Source organism: Euphorbia lathyris, chromosome 4 (assembly GCF_963576675.1).
Source record: "Euphorbia lathyris chromosome 4, ddEupLath1.1, whole genome shotgun sequence".
In the NCBI taxonomy this organism is placed as follows: domain Eukaryota; kingdom Viridiplantae; phylum Streptophyta; class Magnoliopsida; order Malpighiales; family Euphorbiaceae; genus Euphorbia; species Euphorbia lathyris.
Genome location: NC_088913.1, coordinates 40,645,490 through 40,651,699, shown reverse-complemented (window position 1 = coordinate 40,651,699; position 6,210 = coordinate 40,645,490).

Here is a 6,210-nt window from a genome sequence, read left to right as displayed (position 1 = left end):
ACAGTTTGTTGGGACACCTTGAAGCGGCTAAAGCTTGACAAACGCGTGCGCACGCACATGGAGGCCGGCCATTTCGGCTGCTTCTTTGAGATGAAGGAGCCGGCATACAAAGAACTGACGTTAGAGTTCCTGTCTACTTTCAAGCACGATGCTGAGATCACTGATCCTGAAGAAGAAGGGAAGTTCAGTTTCAGGCTCATGGGTCACACTTAGAGGCCTTCGCTCAACTTGTTTAACCAAATGTTAGGCGCTGCGGACGATGATGACCTGGAGTCCGAGAGCTACAAGGAAGCATTCACCAAGACCCCTGATGTCTTTGACCCTACTGCCTTTTGGAATTCTATTTTAGTTCAACAACATTATGATGTGAGCGTTTCCAAGGCGTCAAATATTGATGGCTATGTTGTTCGTTACTTGCACAAGCTGGTGTCCGGCACAATCTTTGCTCGAGAAAATCAAGCCACTATGCCGCATGCAGACCTTACATCTTTGTGGAGTATGGCAATCGGGCCAAGAATGAATTTAGGTTACTGGTTTGGGGAGTACATCAGTGCTTTTTGTAAGAAGAACTCTTCGCTCATTTGCTGCGGGAGCATTGTCACTAGAATTGCTGAATCTATCGGAGTTTTTAAGCCTGAGGACCACTCTCGGCTCACTATTGTGAACCACCCAGACCAGATTGATCTCCGGAGTCTGCAGAAAATGTTGTTTGGTAAGATGGTGAATGGAAAGTGGGTTTGGATGTCGGACTTTGTTGCATCAAGGAAAGTCGAAAGCCGGAAGAGGAAAAGTGAACCAACTGTGTCGGTATCATCGGATTCCGAACAAGTTGAGCGGCCAAAGGATCTGGATTTCTATAAGAAATGTGCAAAGCTTTCGAGCGAGGACATCCTTGACAAGTTCAATGCCCTGTTTGCTCAAAACCAAGCCAACCGAGAAATGATATTTGCACTTGAGCAAAAGTATGAGTCACAACAGGGATCAATAGACATGCTCAAAACCATCTGTATTGAGGAGCATGGCAAGGAGAGTCCATCCGGTTTTTCCGTCAAGAGTCTGGTAAGACAAACACCTGAAACACCTGCTAATGCTAATGCTGATGCTTCCTCGAAAGGGGAGGGCATTCCCGCCACTGCGGATAGAGAGGTTAACTCCTCTCTTTCCCAGCCCACCTGATCTGTCACCTTTGTCGCTGTCCTAGCATTTGGTAACATCTAACACCCTTACTCTATCAAGTTGTGCTCTCTGCCTATATTGTTATGCTTTTATTATCTATAAATTGCTGCCATCTTGATAACATTGAGGACAATGTTCCGTTTTAATTTAATGGTGGGGAGTTACACATCACAATATATGCATGCATAACATGATAAATGTTTATTCAGGTTGTTAATTTAATTGATTTGGTGTATAGCAAATATCCCCTTGAGAATCTTTGATATAAATATCCTTTGTAATCTTTTCGTTGCTGTCTAGTCTCCTTGTTTATTAAATCTTTTCTTCGCTTTCTCATCTCCTTGTTTATTCATTCTCTATTCGATTGTTTTGTGTTCACGGGAATCACTGAACAGACTGTGCGTTTTATGATGGATTTGTCTAGTTTTAGTTGTTTGAATTTTGTCTCCCCGAGTCTGGAAGTTCCGAAAATTTTTAAATTTTTAAATCTTCTTTCACAATTAGTAACCCTTGCCTAATTGCATTTCCCCAAAAATAGTGAGAACTCGAGCCTATAAATGCATCTAAATTATGCATTGAATTTTTTCTGAGTGGGCCAGCACTCATTATCTTTAGGGAGAATTTGCCTTGGTTTGCCCTGTTGAAATGGAGATTCTTTTTGACAATCATAGGAAGAAAAAGGCAACTAGATTCCCTTTCCACTACACAAAAAGCCACATGTGCTTTGCACTCACATTTTAGGATAACCAACTTGAGCCATAACCTGTTCTTTCTGAAAACTATGCAAAGAAACCCCTTCCTTTCACTGATATTCCTAAATAACCTGAATTCTATCTTGTGCTTCAAAACCAACTGCTTAATTTGAAATCATGTGTTTTTAAAGACACACAAATCAGGAAAACAAAGGCAATTGAGCAGATAATGCTAAAGATAAGATAAAAAGGAACCTGGGAATTATGTGTTTGGTTGGAAAGATCTTTAATGATTGATATGAATAGAAAGGGTAGTTTGTTATAAGAATCGGGCTCTGTGGGTCGGGTAAGGAAAGAAATGATAAGATGTTGAAAGCTGAGTAGGTTAAATAATTTGCATAAAGACAGAATTTATACACTTAAATAGCCTCTCACTGTCAAACCAGAACCTGAGCCTAACATTACAACCTTTGTCAAGTCTTTGGACTATGTTTGGAAGAATTTTGACCCATAGATTCAGGACCAAAAGGCAAACTCACACCCTAAGGGTGTGGTGACTGAGCTAAGGAGTGAAATTGCATTCTTTTCCCTATGGTAAATAAATGCCATACGAGAGTGAGTGAATTATTCCAGTCCCTAGTGAGGCATGTCTAGCGAGTTAGTTGCTCCTTGTGAAAGTAGAAGTCTAATTTTAAGCTTTAAGGAATTTCTCGATTAAAGGCACACAGTTTAAAACAGGCTTTAACTTTTCAATGAAATCATAAAACGCATCTGTTAACTACCTCGCTGAACAAAAAAATTTCTGTTCTCAATATCTTTCTCTGTAAAATTTCATTCCTAACTCTTCTTCTGTTGAATTATTCTTTCTTACAATTAGTTGCTTGAGGACAAGCAAAGATTCAATTTGGGGGTATTTGTTAGGCATGAAATTGACTAAGTTTACTATAATATTCATACAAGAATTGGGGTGTTTTTATGTTATATTGCAAGAATAAAGGGATGATTAATGTTTTTTGCAGATAAGCAAAGATTAAAGCCAAACTTGCTGGAAACAGCTTGTTTCGCAAACTGCCAAAGAGGAGTAGAGCCTTTCTATAATCCAGCGGTCAAATGCCGGATATTCTAATGACGGACAGCGACAGAACAGAGGTGGGCGTGGCAGAGGCAGCAGGTGGAAAAGTGTTTCGATGGCATTACCTAAAGTAACATGATGACAAGAAGTTTCGACCCTTGAGTGTTCAAGGGTCAAAAGGATCCATAATCATTTCTATTTTGTTTAGTTGTAGTTAGTGATGACTTATTTCTGTATTACTTTTGAAAGGGTACTTTCGGGTACCAATTTTGGCCCCGGTCTTTCTCCTTTAAATAGATGTAGCATAGGAAAGACGGGGCATCATCATATATTTGTTTTAGAATAGAAAAGTAACTGATAGGGGCGATAGAAGAGAGCTCCAATGGAGTTTCTGAATGCAAAAAGAACCTCTGATTACTCACTGCTTGATATGAGTGAGTAATCCATTTTGAATAGGCACGGCCAGTCCGAGCCGGTGATGTAAGTCTTATAACTCTTTCAATGAATTTGTAGTATTTTAGCAATGATGTGTTGATGAGGGTTTATATTTCTGTGCTTCGGCATTTATGCATGTGATAGATGAATGTTAGGACACTACTTCCATCTTCACTGATTTCTCTATCAATCTCGCAACACCGAAGCAGACATGTTAGATGGTTGTGTCAAAGGTTTTCTTAACAGAAATGCAGCTTTGATCTTAATGCAAGAAAGAAAGTTCCTTTAGGACGCTATTGGTTCTAGTAAATCTTAGGAACTTATGAACACACGAAGGTTGACTTAAGTGGGCATTAAAGCTGATACTTTGACTTCATTGGTATTGTCACTAATTCGTTGGAGTGTTGGATGACCTTGCACAACCTGTTCGGCAGTGCCTAGCCTGTTCTATCCTTTAAACTGTCATCTATTTGTCATATCTTTTATAGCTTTAGCACTCTTTTGTCTTAACTGGCCAAACTCAAACAATCAATCCTACTAAGAGGATACCTTTACACACACACACACTGTTCAGCAATGATTTTCTCATATAATTTTGGATCTCAATCCCTGTGGAGATGATACTTGAGTTATCACTTTATTACTTGTATCTAGTACATTTGCTAGAGTCACATCTGAGGACAACAATCACTGCCACGTATTGGTTCACATGGGCGGTAGGATCCCCAGTTCCATCAAACTTCTTCATGTCAGGGAGTCTGAACTCCACGTGAGTCTCACACTTCCTGTGTGATGTGTGGCTTCCATTCCCCTCCATTTGCTTTCTCTTTCCCAAACTGCTTGTTATGCAATCCTGATAGTTACCTCCAAAATAGGGACTGGTCACAATGTTCCCAACTGGTTTACTACCACTCTTGTTATCCTTCAATGCCAGCTCAGCTAACTGGACCAGAATTGCGGCTAACTGATCATTAATGTTGTTTACGAAATTCTCCAACTCGGCCACCCTCTCGTTGGTTGCAGACATACTGATCGAAGACTGAGTAGACTCGGACGAAGATGATTCAGAAGCCACAATTGCCGACTATGATGGTTCGGAATTAACAATCTATAACTGGTCGAACTGCCTGACTAGCCGACTACTCTCACGGAACCACGACCTCTTAATGATGACGTCTACACGAGCGATACCCATTAGTATGTATGCATGATTTTATATGCATGATTTTATATGCATGATTCGTGGTGTGTGCATTTATTATTTACGGATATATAAGATAAGAAGAACAAACGATAGTCTAATTACACGTATCACAACATCTCTCTTCCACCCTTACTCCTCCACACACTCGATGGTCCAAGTCTCTTTCCGAGGATTTTGGTTTGGGGCTCACATTGCAATCCAGGGGACGCGTGACGCCGTTGATTATTGCGGAAAAATAAACCATTCATCAAATAATACAATTCGTTCTGACGTATCAGCGTTTAGTGATTAAGATATCGACCAAATGGATTGTCCTTTTGAATAACTCGTCTTTTGTTATTTTGCGAGACGCATTAGTTCGGGTTTTGACACCCTTTGAGCGCATCTCGGATTTAGACGTGGTACGAGTTATTCTTTTGGTCCAATCGTTCGTTATTGACAATGATTCGTCCAATTTTATTCGCGTGGGTTCGTGTCTCGATTTTTGGATTACGACGGGATCTTTTGGATCTATCGAGAGAAGTAACCACGTGTTTATTTAGTGACGACATCACTTTTGGATTTTATTTTAGGGAACGGACTCACCGCGTAATGTGTTTGTTTCTAGCGTCAAAATCCGCTTGCTCATTTTAGTTATGCGAAAAGACGACGAGTCTTATTCGAGCGCGCGATAATCTTTTAGCTAGTAACAACTTTTTATTTCTTCCAATTTACGGGATATATCTTCTCATTGTGGTTATAGAAAATCAACATTTCGTTTAATCGCATATTTATTCGAAGCAGGGATATTACCGTTCTTTTCATTTAGGCACGAACTAAGTAAATACGCAGGTCGGGCCATATTTCTTGTAGTTTTGGTAATGGTCGAAATGATCGAGCCATTAGTCAAACCGACAGTCTCGTCCAGATGGTGCAATCATGCGGTTTCTTAGCTTAATTCGGCTTCGTGATTTTAAACGGTGTATATACCAGTTCGAGGCACGTATTTAACGAAATTGGTTCATTTTCTTTAACTACCCTTGGGATTGACATATATCGTAGATACGGAATGATTTTGGTCGTTTTTATTTTCTTTTATTTTTTAGTCACTTTTGCTGATACGTCCATTTCTCCTTAGAATAACGCAAGGTGTAACGTAAAAGCTCATTTTTTATTCAGAAGGGACGGGCCACATTTATGAAACTCTTTACGTTACAACTGGGTCGTTCAAAACAGAAATGTTCTTCGTTTTCGTTTTGTCATAATCTCGCTTTATCCCAACGTATTTAAAGAATGTGAATAACGGCTATCGTTAATATAGTCTTTTGAATCGAGGTATAACTATCCTTAATACCAAACCGACTTGTACTAATATGTGCTTACGTCACAACGTATTTCCTGAACATGTGCCTTCTTCGGGACACGGAAAGGGACCAGGCGGGTCGCACAAGTTCATTCATACGAGATGACCTAGTCGTCTTTAGTTCAAATCGTTTCGGTGTTTTGGGGTAGTTTATATATCGGTTTAAGAGTATATATTAATGTATCGTTTCATTTTCTTTACATATTTTAGGATTAGACACGTATCATGGCAATTTGAAAACACGAATTGGTTCATTCATCACATCAAAAATAGTAACGGGTAATCCTAT